A 20,151-nucleotide genomic window follows, 5' to 3' on the forward strand; every position below is an offset into this window, starting at 1 on the left:
GCTGTCCAAGGGCCTCTCAAGGGTCTTCTCCAGCACCACAGTTCTAAAGCATCAACTTTTCCACACTCAGTCTTCTTTATTATCCAGATCTCGCATCCGCATCCGTACATGACTACTGAAAAAACCATGGCTTTGACTATATGGACCTTTGGTGGCAAAATGATGTCTCTGCTTCTTCTTCTTCTTCTTCTTTTTTTGCTGAAAAAAGTTTTATTGTTTCCATTTGGTCCAAGGCTTGAGAGAGGGCTCCAGAGTGTTAAAAAACTGCCTAGTGGATGCAGAGAGGGGCTTCAGGCAGCCCTGATGTTAAGGGAGCTCCTCAAAGGCCACTGGATTCCAGAGGCTCCTAGTCATGCTTGAGGATGAGCGTTTCAAAAAGATGTTCGCCCAACCCAGCCCGGGGACCAGCCAGCCTGCAGAGGTGGGTCAGGTGGTCACCCATCTTCTTGACGAGTTTCATCTCATTTGGAAGTGGTTCTCCCAGAAGTCACAGATGTGGGGATCTGTGCAGGCAGAACCCAGTCTATGCAGACCCAAAAGGGCCTGGTTCAGATTCTTCTCCTTGAGAGCGGCAGCTTCCATAGCATCCTAGGTTTTTACCCCACTCAACTTGAGATGCTTCTGTACCTCCAGAAAGTGGCCCACATCCTCCAAAACCACATCGTCCTGGTCGAAATAGAAGCAAAGAAAGAGGTAGGTGTCAGAGACCCGCAGATGCAGGTTGACCAGGAGGTGGAGGGCAGTCTCCAACTCAGGCGAATAATTCTTATGAATCTGGGAGCTCATGGTTGATCGGCAATAAGGAGTTAGGATTAAAAAAATGGTGGCTGGTCCTAGTGATCACGGACAGCTGAGTGGCTGATTCTGAAGGTTGTGACTGGAAAAAAGGTTGGAGAGTGGTCGGAGCCTGGAGCAAGTAGCATCCCTGGGTCTGTTCCGTCCAAGCACTGTTGAAGCCAGAGACAGATCCGCTGGACTGCTATGTGTACTTCCGATATCTCTGCTTTTTAATACACTGTCTAGGTTTGTTTTCTTGCACCATCATAATAATCCTAGGAAAGTATAGATGACATCAGAAATCACATATTTCATATACCTTCTTATATAGTTGTCACAATTGGCTATAGGCACTAAGGAGAATGAGAAACCGCAGAAGCATAATTCAGAAGTTATATCTAGCTTTAAAGCTTTAAAATCCAATTAACTCTTGATCATTGCACATAGTATTTTGCACTGAAGAATAATAGAATTGATCTTAAGGAAATTAAGGAAAAGCAAAACAGAAAATTTACCCTTTGCAAATGCAATCATGTTCATACAAGTTGGAAACTAGACAACAAGCTATATTAATGTACACTTTATTGAATAGCCCCTCTAAGATTATGAGGGTCTCTCAAGCACACACCGTCTCTTACTGATCTTTGTAGCAACCAGTATCTAGAGCAGAGATTTTTAAGTTATGTTTCTGGGGACACTGGAGTGCTTCAGAAATTCTGCAAATATTTTATTTTATTTACTTCTTTTAATTATATATAGTGTTTAAACTATGTATGTGTGTATACAGATATATATCTATATGTGTTATATACATCATACATATTAATAAAATGTATATTATATATAAACACATTTTATTTAAGATTTTATATCCAAATTGGAGACTTTGGAAACAATGAAAATATTAATTTCTGGGGCTCTCCCTGGCAGTCCAGTGGTTTAAGACTCCATGCTTCCTCTGCAGGGGACACAGGTTCAATTCCTTGTTGGGGAACTAAGATCCCTCATGCTGCATGGTGCAGCCAAAAAGAGAGAGAGAGCAAAATATTAACTTCCATAACTAGGGAATCTTATTTTTAAATAAATCTAAGAAAAATCTTCTCTATGCATATATTAGAGCTTCTGAATATGTCAATACTTAGGAAGGTTGAAACTTTGCAACTGGTATTTTTCTAACATTCAGAATTGGACACATCCATGTATATAAAATTTTATAGAAGATTCATTCTGTTCTGCTGCTCTTCAAGCTGGATAGGCAATTTCAAACTGATTCTTTCTAGTCCCTCTTGGATGAAGAAAAATATCTGACTTCAAGTTATCTTACTCCTTAAGATGGCTAAAGCCTCCAACCTTTAGGGAGTGTGTGCATTACAAGCGTCCTAGGCCACTGTCAAGGTCACTGTCAAGCAGAAAATTATCTGAAAGGGGGCTGAGCAGAGCTTCAAAGTACAGAGGATGTCACTCCAAACTGGATAAATGATGGCGAACTGACTGTTTTTGTGGCTGGTTTTGACCAGTGACAACGATAGAACAACATGGAACTCTTCCAGGTTCCATGAAGCTTCCTGGATCTAGAACATCTGAGGGAGGCCTGCTCTGGCTGGTTGGAGTGAAGGGGAGGGGATTATGAAATTCCTTCTCTTATCTCTTCTTTAGTCATGTATAATTTTTACCTGTGTGCATATTCTGTATATCCATGGGAAAGTCGATCTTGCCATCTTGCTGACGTCACTTTAGACACTTGGAACTATTTTTCTTGAAATCTTGCAACCTTGGTGTTAGAGACATTTGAAAAAAACTAGCCCAGGTCAATAACCATGACAAAATGCAGGTTGAAGACAAATTTAAAATTCCCTTCTTATCCAAGTAAGACCATTCTAGCCTTAGCAAAATTCAAAGAGTCATATAGCATAGTTAAAAAGGAAAATATGAGAAACATATAGGTTGGAAAGTAGTCTTGCAAATATTGTTACTTCAACCTTGAAGTAAGGAGATAACATAAGAATTATGAGTCATTGTGAAGTAATTTGATTTCAAGAACTTGATTTTAATAACCATAGATGGACAAAACAAACTTACTTTATTCATGTAGGGGTTAGTTGTGGTACGTCATAAATAATAGTCTTATTTTCAATAGCTTTTAATGCTTTTTCAAATTTGGTAGAATATATTTTACCTTTTAAAAATACATGGCATTTATCTATAAGTGAGAAAATGTTCACATATAGTCTTAATAAACTGGGCTTTATAAATATAAATTCTAAATATTTCATACAGGAAATAACTTTCTCAGGTTATTTCACAACTGTCATTGATTGATTCATTCATTCATTCATTCAACAAATATTAATGCTGCATATTAATTTTAAAAATCCTATTGTCATAAAATTTACCTTCTAGCACAGGGAGACAAACAATATTAGCATAATAAATAAGTAAGTTATATTTTAAAGGGTGCATGGTATTATGGAAAAATTAAAATTAGAGCAAATAAAGGGAGACTCGGAGTGCAGGCAACATAAGATTGATTGCAATTTTAAATAAGACAGTCAGAGTAGACCTCACTGAATGTGATAGCTGAGTAAAACTTGAATGAGATAGGGTAGGTGCCACATATGTATGAGGATAAAGAATGTTCAAGACAAAGGGAAGAACTAGTGCAAAGGCTCTGAGACAGGAGCATCCCTGATGTATGGGAAGAATATTGACAGTCAGTGTATCTGAAATAGAGTGACCAAATGGAGAGAGACCAGAAGAAGTCAGAGAGGTAAAGACAGCAGATCACAGAGCATCCTATTGGCCATTGAAGGTATTTCAACTTTCACCCTGAGTGAAATGGAAAGGCAATGTACGATTTGCCTATATAATAGAGCAAACTTCGTATTACTCTTGCACAATAAGCATTGTATAATAGCAGGAAAGTGAAAGTCACTCAGTCATGTCCAACTCTTTGCGACCCAGTGGACTGTACCTCTCTCCATGGAATTCAACAGGCAAGAATACTGGAGTGGGTTGCCATTCCCTTCTCCAGGGGATCTTCCCAACCCAGGAATCGAACCCAGGTCTCCTGCACTGTGGACAGGTTCTTTACCATCTGAGCCACTCTCTGTATGCATGCATGCTCAGTAGCTTCAGTCATGTTCAACTCTTTGTGACCCCATGGACTATAGCCCACCAGGCTCCTCTGTCCATGAGATTTTCCTGGCAAGAATACTGGAGTAAGTTGCCATTTCCTTCTCCAGAGGATATTCCCAGCCCACGGATCGAACCCTCATCTCCTGTGTCTCCAACTTTGCAGGCAGACTCTACCAAATAATGGCAAATTATGAGTTCTGTGTGAAGGTGTGTGTTTCGTCACTCAGTCATGTCCAACTCTTGTGACTCCATGACTGTAGCCCGCCAGGCTGCTTTGTCCATGGAATTCTCCAGGCAAGAATATTGGAATAGGTTGCCATTTCTTCCTCCAGGGGATCTTCCAAACCCAGGAACTGAACCCGTGTCTCCTGCATTGTCAGGAGGATTCTTTACCACTGAGTCACCGTAATATATATATAAAATTCTTCTTCTAAAATCCTACATTCTGGGGAGATTTTATTCTAAGACCCTATTATGAAAATTATTGAGTAGTCACTATAATTAATTCAACAAATATTTATTAAGTGCCTTAACCATCTTTAGACACAGTTTTCTCATCTGTAAAAGAAAGTAATAAATAGATTTCTTACACTATAAGGTTTTGTGAATGATAGTCTGGTTATTATATGGAGAATAGATATTAGTGAGAAAACATAGGGAGAGTTATTAGGGGATATAGCAATTATTTAAAGGAGAGTACAGGGCAGTGGCAAAAGTGGTGAGAAAATCACCAAATTCAGGATATATTTTGGAATTTAAGCCAACATGATGTAATGATTGATGAATTCAATGTGGCATGTAGGGCAAGAGATGAATTAAGGATAATTGCTATATTTTGGCCAAAGTTACTGAATAAATCATGGGTCCATTTTATTGAGTTGTTGAGGTTGATTTTGGAGAAGGAATTGAGTTCTATTTTGGATATATTACATCTTGGTTACCTGATAGGCATCCAAGAAGATTTCAAGTAGGCATTTGGATATATAAATTTAAACCTCCAAGGAGAAGCCAAGGCTGAAGATTTAAATATGGCATACACCAGATGGCAATTATACCATGAGATAAAACTAATTGCTTAGATAGAGTAAAAGAAGATGACCAAGGACTGAGCTCTGGGGAGGAGTCAGCAGAGGAAAGAGAAGTGGTCAGTGAATTAGGAGAAAAACTAGACAAGTGAAATGTCCTAATCTAAAAATAAAAATCATTAAGGATAAGGAAATATTCAGGAAATAATAAGGAAATATCTCAAAATCCCTTGAAATTTTGAGGAAATGAGACCTGAGATTTTACCATCAGTTATAAAAAGATGAGGCGGTCATTGTTGACTTTGACAATAGTAATTCCAGTGGAGTCATGTGGCTATCAGCCTGACTGAAGAGAGAATTGGGGTGGGAGTTAAGAAATAAAAGTGGAAGAGTAAGTAAAAACAACTCTTTCCCCCCCTGATTTTGCTATATAGGGGAGTAGAGAAATGAGGCTGTAATGGAAGAAGTCTTGGGCCAAGTGAGACTTCGTCAAGATGGTGGTGATATTTATATTCTGATGGGAATGATCCCAAAGAAAGGCAAAAACTAATGATGAAGGAGAGAGAAGCCAAATGAAGGAGAAAATCCTTGAATAGGCCAGGTGCTATGGGATCCAGTACATGCGTTGAAGAATAGGCCTTTAGACAGGAGCTAGGATAGTTCAGCTACTGAACAAGAGAACGCAAAGCTTAAGAACAGGTAAAGACAAGATGGTAATTTGAGGGTTGGAAAGATGAGGTGGCTGTCTTATGATTGTGTCTGTATCCTGAGTTAAGAAGGAATCACAGTCACAGCTTAGAACAATGGGGAAGAGAGATGTGTTTTTTCTGATTTCCTGATACTTTTTTTGGCTGGAATCCTTGGACACTTCATATATGCATGTCGTGCACCCAAAAGGGATCCACTTGATTTAATTCTCTACTGCTGCAGTCTTGAAATTCTTAATAGTTTTTTTAACAAGGAGCCCCATATGTTTTTTGATTTCTTATTGAGCTGCAGAAATTAAATAGCTATCCCTGATGGAATCTTTTGAATCTTCATCACCAGTGTTCTAGAATTTCATAAAGTATCTGGTATGAGTTTTTTCAGTCATTGCACTGGATGATAATTCCCTCTTTTCAAAACAGTCATTACAGATGACCTTTGAACAATAGGGAGACAGGGGTGTCAACCCTCTGCAAAAATCTGTGTATAACTTTACAGTCAGCTGTTTATAACCATGGTTCCTCATCTGCACATTCAATCCACTCTGGATCTGCAAAAATATATGTATAACTTTACAGTTGGCTCTTTATAACCATGGTTCTTCATCTGCACATTCAATCCACTATGGATCACGTACCATTACTATAGAAAAAATCCATATGTTAGTGGACCTGTGCAGTTCAAACCTGTATTGTTTGAGGGTCAGTTACAATGTCCTTCAGGTCTAAGAAATTTCCTTGCGTTGCTTCACTGACAATTTCCTCTCTTCAGTCTTTCTCCTTATGCAGATTTATAGTCTGATTCCTGAAGGCAGAGTGAGGAAATCAGAAAGTAAGACAAGAAAAAGAGAAAAGGTGGTGAAACCTGTGTTGATGGGTAAGTTACTGCTGTGGGCACTTGGGGCTCAGTCCCACTGGAGACCCCTTGAGGGCCTGAGTGGAGCACAATTCAGAACTGTCAGCAGCTCTATCCCTCATCAAATGAAGACTGTTTCTGGGGACTTAACCTCCATCATGCCCCCATGTCATCTCATAGCAGACATTTAAGAAGGTAGCACATTATAGGCTCCCAGTAAACACTGATTGAATGAATAAATGAGATATGTAGAGATTTCTGGAGACACTGGATAGAATAAGAATAAAGATCTAAAAATATTTTTAAAGCGCATTAACAATTTTTAAAAATAAAACAATAAACAAACTGGTGTTAGAGTTTGCTTCTGTTTGTCTCCCTGTATAATATTATTTAATGCACTAATCTTCTATAACAGAAAGACCTCGAAATACTGTGACTTATGAAGAGGAATAAATTTGAGTCAGTTGTAGTGAAGTGGATGAACCTAGAGCCTGTTATATACAGTGAGGTGGGTCAGAAAGAGAAAAACAAATATATTAACACATGATTTTTCCAGTAGTCATGTATGGATGTGAGAGTTGGACTATAAAGAAAGCTGAGCACCGAAGGACTGATGCTTTTGAACTGTGATGCTGGAGAAGACTCTTGAGAGTCCCTTGGACTGCAAGGAGATCCAACCAGTCAATCCTAAAGGAAATCAGTCCTAAATATTAATTGGAAGGACTGATGCTGAAGCTGAAACTCCAATACTTTGGCCACCTGATGCGAAGAACCAACTCATTGGAAAAGACCCTTATGCTGGGAAAGACTGAGGGTGGGAGGGTAAGGGGACAACAGAGGATTAGATGGTTGGATGGCATCACTGATGTGATGGACATGAGTTTGAGTAGGCTCTGGGAGTTGGTGATGGACAGGGAAGCCTGGTGTGCTGCAGTCCATAGGGTCACAAAGAGTCGGACACGACTGAGCAACTGAACTGATGTGGAGTCTAGAAGGATGGTACTAATGAACCTATTTGCAGTGCAGGAACAGAGATGTAGATGTAGAGAACAAGCTTGTGGACATAGACGGAAGGAGAGGGTGGGGTGAATTGAGAGAATAGCATTTACGTCTATTACGTGTGAAATAGATAGCTAATGGGAAGCAGCTATATAGCACAGGGAGCTCAGCTTGGTACTCTGTGATGACCTAGAGGTATAGGATTACAGGGGGAGGGTGGACTCAACAGGGAAGGAATATATGTATGCTCATAGCTGATTCACATTGTTGTATAGCACAAACCAACACAGCATTATTAAGCAATTATCCTTCAATTAAAAACAAAGTACAGCGGCCTCGCTAAAATACAAAGATCATTTCCCTAAAGTAACAGCCAGATATAAGCAGTCTGGGGCTGACACGTTAGCCATCCTTAATCCGATGTCGCCCATCTCTGGACTCAAAGCAATTGTACCATGCTCTGCCTCCTCCAGCAAGTGGAAACCGGAGGAAGAGCTGCCATCCCTTTGAAAGACATACCCAGAAAAGGCACACCTTACCTTTTACTCACATCCTGTTGGCATAGAGTCACATGGACAAACCTAATCCCATGGAAGGATGGAAATGCAGTCATTTTCTAGGCATGCCCAGCTAAACTTGGGAGTCTATTATTAAATGAGTTCTGGTAGAGGAGGCAGTTTCTCACAAAATATATACAAATATAAATACACATTTACACATAAACAATATTTCTGGCTCAGATGGTAAAGAATCTGCCTGCAATACAGGAGACCCTGGTTTGATCCCTGGGTCAGGAAGATCCCCTGGAGAAGGGAATGGCAGACCACTCCAGTATTCTTCCCTGGAAAATCTCATGGACAGAGGAGCCTGGCAGGCTACAGTTCATGGGGTTATGAAAAGTCGGACATGACTGAGCAACTAACAGACACACACAATGATTTCTGGTGTGGCAAAATGGAACTTTAGAAGCTAGGTAAGAGACTAGCTTGCATGTGTGCTAAGCCACTTCAGTGATGTCCAACTCTTTGAGATTCTGTGGACTGGAGCCCGCCCAGGGATAGAACTAAGATTTAATGTCTCCTGCACTGGCAGGTGGGTTCTTTACCACTAGCGCCACCTGGAAAGCCCAGAGACTAGTTTACTTGTTTGGTAAACCATTTTACACAATTTGAAATAATGACCAGATATGTCTACAACTGTAGTGGCATTAAAATTTATTCTCACTACACTCAGATGTATGATAAAAAATATATATAGCTTTTTTGTTTTCCATAAGTAATTACAAGTTCTTTCCCCACTGGGGGAAAGGGGTAAATTTTTAATTTTGAATTACAGTATCTGGACTTCCCTGGTGATTCAGTGGTTGGGACTCTGTGCCTCCACGGCCGGGGGCTCAGGTTCAATCCCTGGTCAGGGAACTAAGGTCCCACAGGCCACACGGCCAAAACAAATTAAAATGACCAGATGAATTACAGTATCTGTATGAGTCAGACCAGGCTGCCATAACAAAATACCATAGATTGGGAGGCTTAAAGCAAGTAAGTCTGTTTTCTCACAGTTCTGGAGGCTGGAAGTCCCAGATCAGTATTCCGACATGAGCAGGATCTGGTGAGAGCTCTCTTTGTGGCCTGCAGCCAGTCATCTCCTCTCTGTGTTCTCAACGGCATGGAGAGAGAGGTACTAACTGTGCTAATTCAATTACGAGGATCCCTCCTTCATGACCTCATCTAAACCACATTACTTCCTAAAGTTCCCATCTGCAAATACAAGCACAGGGACAGTTGGGGGGAGAAATTCATTCAACAAGTGAATTTTGGGGGGAGACACAATTCAGTCCATAGCAATATTTTCATCTCTCCTACTTTAAATAGTCTGCTTCATAACTCAGTCCGTTTTGTTTTGATTAAGTGGCTATTCTTTCAAGTTGTGCTCTCCCCAGTGTTACCCCTAAATGGCATCAAGCTGTATGAACAAAGAGGTCCATGTGCCCTTGTGGCCTTGGGTAAAGTTAGAGGCCCGCACACAGACTGTAGGCGTGCACTGCCCCTGAGGTGTGGTCAGCAGGAACCCATCACTGGACACCTTACTGTCTGCTTCAGGGTCTACAGTTACGGAGAGGAAGGATTATGAGTGTGAAGCATACCGTGTCTTGGCCTCCCCACACTCTTCCACCCATTTACTCTGTTAGGGCTGCCCCATGTGGAGCAGGGTCTCCCTGCAGACTGGTGGGCACCCAGCTGACCAGGGAGCAAAAACCCCTATGCTCTCAACACCCACCCACCAGAATAAATGCACCCATGCCCTCAACAGACCTAAGAGTCGGACATGACTTAGCAAGTGAGCATCAACAACAGCAATGCCATCAACTGACCTAACACATCTCCCCTTTAGGATTTCAGCCTGGAGAGGGGAGGTCAGGATATGTGTATCTCATGGCTCTCTTGGTATCTAATTCTCACAGTCTCCTGGGGACTAAACAGGCAGATTCAGGCTTTTCTTCTTCTTCAAATCCCTTTTCCACTCTAGAATAGTAAACCTCATGGTACAGCCATCATCCTTAGAGCCAGTATCATTTCAAAGCTGGCAAGAAACTCCATGATCAGAACCCCTCAGAACTGGTTCTTGATATTCATGTGGACTAAGAACTTGGAAAACTTTCTTCTTTCTCAGCCAAATCTAGATTTCAAATGTATTGTAAAAAATTTTCTTGGCAGAAAAGAGTTGAACCACTGTATTTTGTTTTTATGTATTATTTAAAATTTGCAAAATTACACAATAGTACAGGACATAGTAAGAGGTATGCATCACCCACATTCAAAAATTATCAACATTTTTGGTATTGTTTAACCTACAACTCACTTTTTTCTTCTGAATTATTTTAAAAGGAATTCTACATACCATGTCATTTTTTCTTTCCCTTTACATTCTTTCCATAAGTCCAAATTCTACCAACACTCAAAAAATAGAAGCTAAGTGCCTTAGGCTAACTAGGAAAAAAATGTTTGAGCCTGAAAATGCATAAGAAAAAACTTTCCTAGCACATTAGAGAATCGCCAAATTAAAAGACATGTGTTTTATAGTAAGTGCTTTACATTAAAATACGTTTCATTTCATTTTTAATAGTAAGCTCTAATTCTATAATTATTTTCTCACTTTAGTTTAACAACTTTCACTTAAAAGTCTTTCATGTTTAAAATTTAATCATCCTTTCAGTGACCAATTTATAATTGACTCACATTTACACAAAAGTATCTGAAAATTTAAACTTTTCCTTTTAGACGTTCTCATTTGAAAGTGTAATGCACATTATGTTATGACATTAAGGAACGTCAGAATGGAAATTTTATGTGTACTGTGAGTATAATTATGTGTTTTAAGTAGATACATGGAAGGAAGGAATATAAACTAGAAAGCAGAATAGTGATGTAATTACCTTTCTAGAACTGAACCAGAAATTTTCTCCCATTGAAGTTTCCAGATATTCCATAATGTAGTTACAGCACTTCCATAGAAGAATATTATTTTTAAAATAGAAATATATATATTCTAAGGATTTTCTCACTAAAATTTCTTGTTTTTTTTTCATTTTATATGGTGTCTTGCCAAAGTACAAATTATTTCCAGTGTTTACCCAGTTACACAGTGTATACCAAGAGCTCCAGATGGCTTCTTACAACAAAGTGAAAGCAGTCTTGTTTCTATTAAACACACTCCATGAAAATTTTCAAGAGATAAATGACGCAAATATATTTTGACAGAGAAACCAAACACTAGAATACTTAAATCTCTTATTTGCTCTTTGGGGTATGTGGGGAAGACTCTGTAACATTACTCAGATGGTGGCAGAATTATGTTGCATATACAAAGGGGATTGAACAGAGAGTCAGGGAGCCGGAGTTCTAATCTCCGGGCTGCTTTAAATTGCTCTGCAATTTGGTGGTTTTCTAACCTATTTGATCCTAGTTATCATCTGTAAAACCTGAAGGTTATCAGCTTCTCTCACATCACAGTGCTGGTTGGCAGATAAAGTTAGAGTACATTAATGTCACTTTAACTAATTGGTTATGAGTCACAATCCAAAGGCAACTGAAATGATAATTGTGGCAAGCGTCTAATTAGCAACAATATTAAACAGGCCTAATTCAATTCCTCAAGCTTAATGCAAATCAGAGTTTGGGAGGAAAAAACAGGTTTAGCAAGAAAGTGAGGACATGAGTTTGAGCAAACTCCCGGAGATAATGAAAGACAGGGAAGCTTGGCATGCTGTAGTCCACGCGGTCACAAAGAGTCGGACACGACTTAGCAACTGAGAAACAATAATAAAGTGATAAGAAGAAAATTAGCTGGAAAATATCAGAGTACTCAAAAGAAAGACATGGAATTTTCAGAAACATTATCTTTAATTAACCAAAAACCTCTACATTAATTACTATTAGTAAATTATGTTTACCCACATGTCTGCCCCTTTACTAAATTGAAACCCCTAATGATGGTGTAAATTCATGTTCCCTGCTATCTTTTTCCATCAATACATGCACACGTAGCCTTTTGGTTCATGGATAACAGTCCTGTTTGTAAACCTCTTTGGCCTATTTCAGGTGCTCATATCATGTTTGTGGAACAGAACTGAATTAATTATACAGGCCTCTTAGATAATGTGCAAAGAAAGCTACCCAGTTTTAACAGGGGCCAAAGGCCCAAGAGAACTGCTACTTGCACATAACTGTTTAAATGTCTAATGCACTTTAAATGGTCCATAAATTATATAAGGCAAGAAATGCATAAATTTATTTTAAGGCAAGACATTTACAAGTAATGCATTCATATAAAAGAAAAACTAACACTGTAAAAGTATTTTTCTTTGACTTCTAGGAATCAAAAATCTCTCAAAGTGAGTATAATTCATACACGTATGATATAAAAATATCTTACTTCCCTAATTCTTAGATACCTTAGGAAGAACTTAACAGTAAAGATACTACACATCTAGAAAGAGTATTTTGCATTGCCTTTGTACACCATTAAGCAACTTGAATTATTTTGTCAGCCAGCTAATATTTTAACCACCTGTGGCTTCCTTGATGTTCATCCAAATATTTGTTTTTTCACGTAATGTTCACTCCATGGCCATGGTAGCTTTTAAACATTAAGTTCTTCTACCTTTGGACTTCAGGGCATTAACAGATGCAAGGCATTTCTGCTGTGTTTTCTATGAAGGGAAAAAAATATTCCATAATGTTTTATATCATGGGGAAAATAGTCCATATTCTATAATAGTTGGATATGTGTAATTACAATAAAAAGCTAGCCCTTTCTGAGCACTTATAATGTGCCAAACACTGACTTTTACAGGTATTATTTCACTTAACCCTCACAGCAAGAAGAGGAAATGGGTGCTTAGAGGACTTAGGTAACTTACCAAAGGCCATAGACCCAGTTAGTAAGTTAGCCAGAATTCAAACCCAGATCTGACTTAAGCGTCTGGCTCCTAGCACACACCATGCTCTTAGTTCAAGAGCGCTTCACTAAATCTTGCAGCAAATGTGGTGTTTCAAGAATATAATGTATCACAACATGTAAAGTAATCATCCTCCAATTAAAATAAATTAATTAATTTAAAAAAAGAAAGCAAATTCAATTATAAAATTTATAGTCAACTATAAAAATATAGCCAACTATAAAATTATAGTCATAGCTTTAAAAATATTACACAAGAGGTAAACCCATGGCTGATTCATATCAATGTATGGCAAAAACCACTACAATATTGTAAAGTAATTAGCCTCCAACTAAAATAAATAAATTTTTAAAAATAAATAAATTTTAAAAAATAAATAAATAAAATAAAAATATTACACAATAGAAGTAAAGAATAGTGACAAGACTGAAATATTACATGTTTTGAAAGAAAACTCCAGTTCAATATCACATTAATAAAATGTATTCATAGTTAAATTTTTAATATTAATTAACTTTAAATAAGGATCCAGTGAGTTATCTTTCTATAATAAAATCTGAGCAAAAACAAAGGAATATAATGTATACTAAAACTTAAGTAGTACAACCTTTCCAATTCCTCTGCATGTAATCACTATTTTACCTGTGCCTAAAGCTATAAGAAAGGAAGGAAGAGATGTGAATAATATTTTGTGAGGGGCAAATAATATTTTTTATTTTTCTCCACTGTAAAATATGTTAAATTCCAAAAATATATCATTTGGATCATATTAGTTGATTCTTAAACAATTGCCTGTCAACTCCAAACCTATTCTTCCTTTCTGTATTTTGTAAAGCTGGGATTGAGATTCTGAAAATTGCACTTCTCTTTTGTCAGCTAATCCCTGTTAAAATCTGCCAAAGGTAGCATCAAAAGGAAATTAGAAAGCTGAAGGAGGTCTGATATGTAATGTGTAGAAAAGCAGAAGTTGCTGGAATAGGAAAGATGCAACAGAGAAATTCAGTAAGCACAAAACATGGTTCTTTAATGATTTTAACAAAATTTCCAAACCTCTGACATAACTGAGAAAAAGAGAATGCAAAATCTTATGTAGCATACTTTATACTAACATAATATTGTATATCAATTATATTTCAATTAAAGAGTGAAAGAGACAGTGAGAGCATATATATATATATGTATATATGGGGTTCCCTGTGGCTCAGCTGGTAAAGAATCCACCTGCAATGCGAGAAACCTGGGTTCGATCCCTGGGTTGGGAAGATCCCCTGGAGAAGGGAAAGGCTACCACCCACTCCAGTATTCTAGCCTGGAGAATTCCATAGACTATATAGTCCATGGGGTCACAAAGAGTCAGATATGACTGGGTGACTTTCATGTCATTTGCATGAAATGTTCCCTTGGTATCTCTAATTTTCTTCAAGAGATCTCTAGTCTTTCCCATTCTATTGTTTTCCTGTATTTCTTTTCGTTGATCACTTAGGAAGGCTTTCTTATCTCTCTTTGCTATTCTTTGGAACTCTGCATTCATATCCATATAGTCAAAGCTATGGCTTTTCCAGTAGCCATGTATGGATGTGAGAGTTGGACCAATTGAAGAAGGCTTTACACCAAAGAACTGAAGCTTTTTAACTGTGGTGTTGGAGATAATAAATGCTTAGTCACTCAGTCGTGTCTGACTCTTTGTGATCCTATAGACTGTAGCCCACCAGGGGAATGGGGTCCTCTAGGCAAGAATACTAGAGTGAGTATCCATTCCCTTCTCCAGCGGATCTTCTTGATCCAGGGATCGAACCCAGGTCTCCTGCATTGCAGCAGATTAATTCTTCACCATCTGAGCCATCAGTTGTTTTGATTTTGTTCAGTCACTCCGTCGTGTCCGACCCTTTGCAACCCCATGGACTGCAGCACACCAGGCTTCCCTGTCCATCACCATCTCCCAGAGCTTGCCCAAACTCATGTCCGTTGAATCAGTGATGCCATTCAACCATCTCGTCCTCTGTCATCGCCTTCTCCTCCTGCCCTCAATCTTTCCCAGCATCAGAGTCTTTTCTAATGAGTCAGCTCTTCGCATCACGTGGCCAAAGTATTGGAGTCAGCTTCAGCATCAGTCCTTCCAAAGAATATTCAGGATTAATTTCCTTTGAGATGGACTGGTTTGATCTCTCTGCAGTCCAAGGGACTCTCAAGAGTCTTCTCCCACCAGGGAAGCCCCCAGTAAATAATAAAGATAACTAATCAGCATACTCGAAAGCAGTGTCCAGACACTAGTTATCTTTCTCAGGTTGTTGCTATACTACTTCTGCCCTCGGTCCTACTGTACCAGCGTACTTTCTCAACCCCCGCGATGGCTCTGTACCCGGTTAGCTGTTCAGTCTGTTCAGACTTTCCAACGTCAATCAGACCTACCACGCTCTCCTGAAGCTGCGTATCCTTTATCTGAGCACTGCTCCATAGCACTCACTGGGATGAGAGCGCCACCTCGTGTTGCATCGCTGACTGTTCACAATCCCCAACATGATTTCTTTTCATGAACTACTTGCAGATGAGGCCCCTGAAGCTTCCTCATGGGAGTAATTTGGCCACGAAAGTTGCTAACAAATATTTTCCCAAAAATAACAGAAAAAGAGCCCAAGACCTTTTCAATACAGTAATGCCGCTAATGCCTGAACTTAGTAGATTGGTCCCTACATGCTGGTCCCCATAACCTTAATCTATGTCCTTTGGATATTTGCTGTATTTGTTTTTCATAGATCTTTTAAAATTATGTTTTAAATTACAACTGAAATTATAATCTGAGAGCTGAAATAAGTTTGGTAGAAACCTACCCTGATCTCTCACAGAGGCCCATGCTCAATAATAAGTTCTGAGAAGAGATTCCAAGAGGTTGTTTGAAAGTACATTCCTTGGTGTCTGCAGAAGAGGCTACAAGCCTTTGCAGGCAGACCAAACTATTTAAACTATTTTAAAAGAATTATTAGAGGAAAAAATTTTCTTAAATTCCTGGAGAATGACCATGAACAGACTCATTGCCTCTTCCTCCCCACAGTTTTCCACAGGCAGTTTTGCTTTACTTTTCTGCTCTTCTGGAGAAAAATGAGTTTCCACTTTTTCCTTATATTTGTTGAAAAATGAGCTCCCAATACCTGGGAGCTTGTTGATGCTTTCTTAGTTAAAGTATAAACCAATATACTCTCACTGTGCCCATAACCACTATACTTTATTGCCTTTAAATATAAAATGCGAAGACTTTCCCGGTGGCTCAGCAATAAAGAATCTGCCTGCAATGCAGGAGACAGAGATTTGGGTTTGATCCCTGGGCCAGGAAGATCCCCAGGAGGAGAAAATGGCAACTCACTCCAGTATTCTTGCCAGGAAACTCCCATGGACAGAGGAGCCTACAGTCCATGGGGACACAAAAGTGAGACACAACTGAATGACTGCACATGTAAAATGCAATAATTATAAGGATATACTAGTGCCCATACCTCTTTTTTTTTTTTCATTTATTTTTATTAGTTGGAGGCTAATTACTTTACAATATTGTAGTGGTTTTTGTCATACATTGACATGAATCAGCCATGCCATACCTCTTAAGTAAAACCCAAGATAAACAAATTATGTGTAAATGTCAAAATAAATATAAATTTGAAAGTAAGATGATCATTCAAAACTTACCATAAAATTTAGTATCAAGACAATGTAGTATTGGCACAAGGGTAAAATACACATTAATGCAAAAGAATCAAGAGTCCAGAAATGAACCCATATATCCATGATCAACAGATTTTAAGTAAGGTGCCAAGACCACTTATAGGGAAAGAATAATCTTATTAACAGATAGTACTGTGACTAATGATAATCACATACAAACAATGAGGTTGGACCCTTACCACATACCAAATACAAAAATTAACCCAAGATATAACAAAGACCTAAATGTGACAGTAAAAACAATTAAACTTTTAGAAGAAAATACACATAATCTTCATGACCTTGGATTAGGCAGTGATTTCTTCAATATGACAATAAAAGCACTAGCAATAAAAGAAAAAAAATTAGACTTTATCAAATTAAAAACTTTTGTCCTCCAACAAACACCCTCAAGAAAGTAAAAAGTCAACCTATAGAATGAGATAAAATGCTTGTAAATCCTATATCTGACTGATACTAGGATATAAAAGGAACTACAGCAACTTAATAGTAAAAAAGATAAATAATCCAATTCTAAAATAAGCAAAAGATCTGAATAGATAGTTCTTTAAAAAAATATACAAATGGTGAATAAGCATATGAAAAGCTGCTCAAAATCATTAGTCATCAAGAAAATGCATATAAAAACAATAATGAGATACTATTTCACACCAACTAGGATGATTATAATAAAAAAGAAAGACAATAATAGGTGTTAGCAAGAATGTGGAGAAATTAGAACCCTTGTACATTGCTGGTAGGACTGTAAAATGGTGTTGTCACTAACAGTCTGGAAGTTCCTTAAATGGTTAAACATGGAGTTCCTATGTGATCCAGTCATTCCATTCCTAAGTATATACTTACAGGAAATTTATACACAAAAAAGTACACATAAATATTCACAGCAACAATATACATAATAGCCAAAAAGTGGAAACCCAAATGTGCATCAATTGATGAATGTATAAATAAAATGTGGTATAGCTATGAATAAATAGGCCTTCACATTGCAGTTTTGGACTATTATACGTTAAAAAAAAGAAATGAAGTAATAATACATGCTATGACGTGGGTGAACCTTGAAAACATGCTAAGTGGAAAAACAGTCACAAAGTACCACATATTGTATGATTCCATTTATACGAATTACAAGAATGGGCAAACTGATAGAGACAGAAAGTATATTGCTAGGGCTGGGAAAGATGAGATTAAGGGGTGACAGCTGCAGGATGTTGGGGGGGCGCCAGTTTCAGGTAAGGAAATATTTTAAATAATTGATTGCGTTGATGAATGCATAATTATGAATACATTGAGCCCTTAAATTGTACACTATTTTTTTTACATGCTGCACAGTCCTGGGCAGTGAAAGTACCAAGTCGTAACCACTGGATAGCCAGGGAATTCCTGAATTGTACACTTTGGATAGGTGAATTGTATAGCATGTGAATTGTATCTCAATAAGACAATAAAAAATGCTAGTTGTACATGATGGTTATTCAGGAATATTTTGCCTTGAACACAGAAACAGAGAATCATGTGCTGATTCTGAGAGGTCATAATTCAGATGTGAATGTGAAAAACTGCAAGCCTCTAAGCCTCAAGTGGGCTCCCCAGGCAACTCAGTGATAAAGAATCCTCCTGCCAGTGTGGGAGATGTGTGTTCAATCCCTGGGTTAGGAAGACCCCCTGGGGGAGGAAAGCAACCCATTCTAGTATGCTTGCCTGGAAAACTCCATGGACAGAGGAGCCTGGTGGGCTACAGTCCAAAGGGTTGCAAAGAATCAGACATGACTGAACATGCACAAAGCCTCACGTAGTTGCTCTTCAGAAATGTATTAAAGATATTACTGGTTTCAAAAACAAGAGGGTTAATGGATGAGCAAAGAAAAAGTACTTAAAGTAGTGAAACTGCTGTAAAGCTTACCTTGATGATATTGAAGATACAAAGTCATATTGGTAAGTTATTAGCATAGACATTCAGAGCTTACTTTCAGGTTTTCTTTGCTATTGAAGCAAAGAGAAAAATTAGTCAACATTCTTGTGCAACAAATAACATATTGGTCAGCTTGGAGATTACTCAACTCCTTTAATAAATCTTGAAATGACAACAAATGGTATTATCAATACTTCAGGAGAAGTCCTGTTCTTGAATTAATAGTTGTAAAGTCATGAACTGCTAAGTAGGCATGTTTCCCCAGTGACTCAGCTGGTAAAGAACCTACCTGCCAATGCAGAAGACACACCACAAGAGACTTGCGTTTGAACCCTGGGTCGGGAAGATCCCCTGGAGAAAGAAATGGCAACCCACTTCAGTCTGGAAAATTCCTTGGAGAGAGGAGCCTGGCAGGCTACAGTCCATGGGGTCACAAAGAGTCAAACAAGCACACATGCACACACACATGTAATACCTTAATAATGAAGAACTGCTTTTAAAAACTTTCATTTTCACCTGGAAGAGCCATTCAAGGACTCAAGGCAGAAGTTTCAAGGAATATTCTGAGTAGAAATATAGGGCAACTTCTTAATGTCAGTTCTATACATATGTTATTTTTTAATTCCTTTATATATAGTATATAATAGAACATGTATTTCATATATAACATGAAAGGAATAAATTATGAAAGAAAGAAGGGCTCATGAAGGGAAGGGAAGAGTGGAATTGGGGAAGATGAGGAGATTGAAGAGTGATGATCAGGGATGAATATATATATGTATATTAAGATATGTATATACATATATGGGTTTCCCAGGTGGTAGTGGTAAATAATCCACCTGCCAATGCAGGAGATGCAAGAGATGCAAGTTCAATCCCTGGGTCAAGAAGATCCTCTGGAGGAAGAAATGGCAACCCACTCCTGTATCCTTGCCTGGAGAATTACGTGAACAGAGGGGCCTGGTGGGCTATGGTCCAGGCGGTCACAAAGAGTCAGACATGACTGAAGCAACTTAGCGCAGTGCAGCATATGTATATATACATGTTACCTTTATGATTTTTAAATTAAATTTTCACTGGAGGGCATTGCTTTCAAGTTTTAATTTTGAACTAATAACCAATCATTGATGAATGTACTAATCATCTTTTGCTAGATGATGCTGCATTAACAGAAATCTTAGTCTCTCAAGGGCTTATAGCAACAGAGATGTTATTGCACTTGTCAGTTGGGGATTAGCTGTTTACTCCACATTCTCTTCCCTTCTCCATCCAGACAAAGAAGCAACCTCTTTGTGGAACTCCGTCATAGTTGTGGTAGGTGGAAAAGAGAGAGAGCAGAACTTAGGATGACTCAGAGCTTCTGATCAGAAATGGTACACACAGATTCTGCTCATTTCCCATTGGCCAATTTGTGTTGTTTGGTGATGCCTGATACCACTGAGCAGGGAAGTGTAATCTTCCCACAGGGAAGGGCAATTCTGGATACATGACTAAGTCTGACATTACAGTATTGGAAATTATCAAAGTTTCACTGGAAAAAGCAGTGATGATGGATGGTGATGGACAGGGAA

The 20,151-nt window shown here is 38.4% G+C and overlaps 1 long non-coding RNA gene across 1 annotated transcript; it reads right to left on the bottom strand.

Moving 5' to 3' along the window:
- Positions 1-174: 174 nt before the first annotated feature.
- LOC122696472 lies at positions 175-18,924 on the bottom strand. Its single transcript, XR_006341763.1, has 4 exons — positions 18,870-18,924; positions 18,572-18,651; positions 2,451-2,548; positions 175-1,052 (listed from the first exon to the last, which is right to left on the bottom strand). It is a non-coding gene; the product is annotated as an uncharacterized LOC122696472 (long non-coding RNA).
- Positions 18,925-20,151: the final 1,227 nt, after the last annotated feature.

Source organism: Cervus elaphus, chromosome 6 (assembly GCF_910594005.1).
Source record: "Cervus elaphus chromosome 6, mCerEla1.1, whole genome shotgun sequence".
In the NCBI taxonomy this organism is placed as follows: domain Eukaryota; kingdom Metazoa; phylum Chordata; class Mammalia; order Artiodactyla; family Cervidae; genus Cervus; species Cervus elaphus.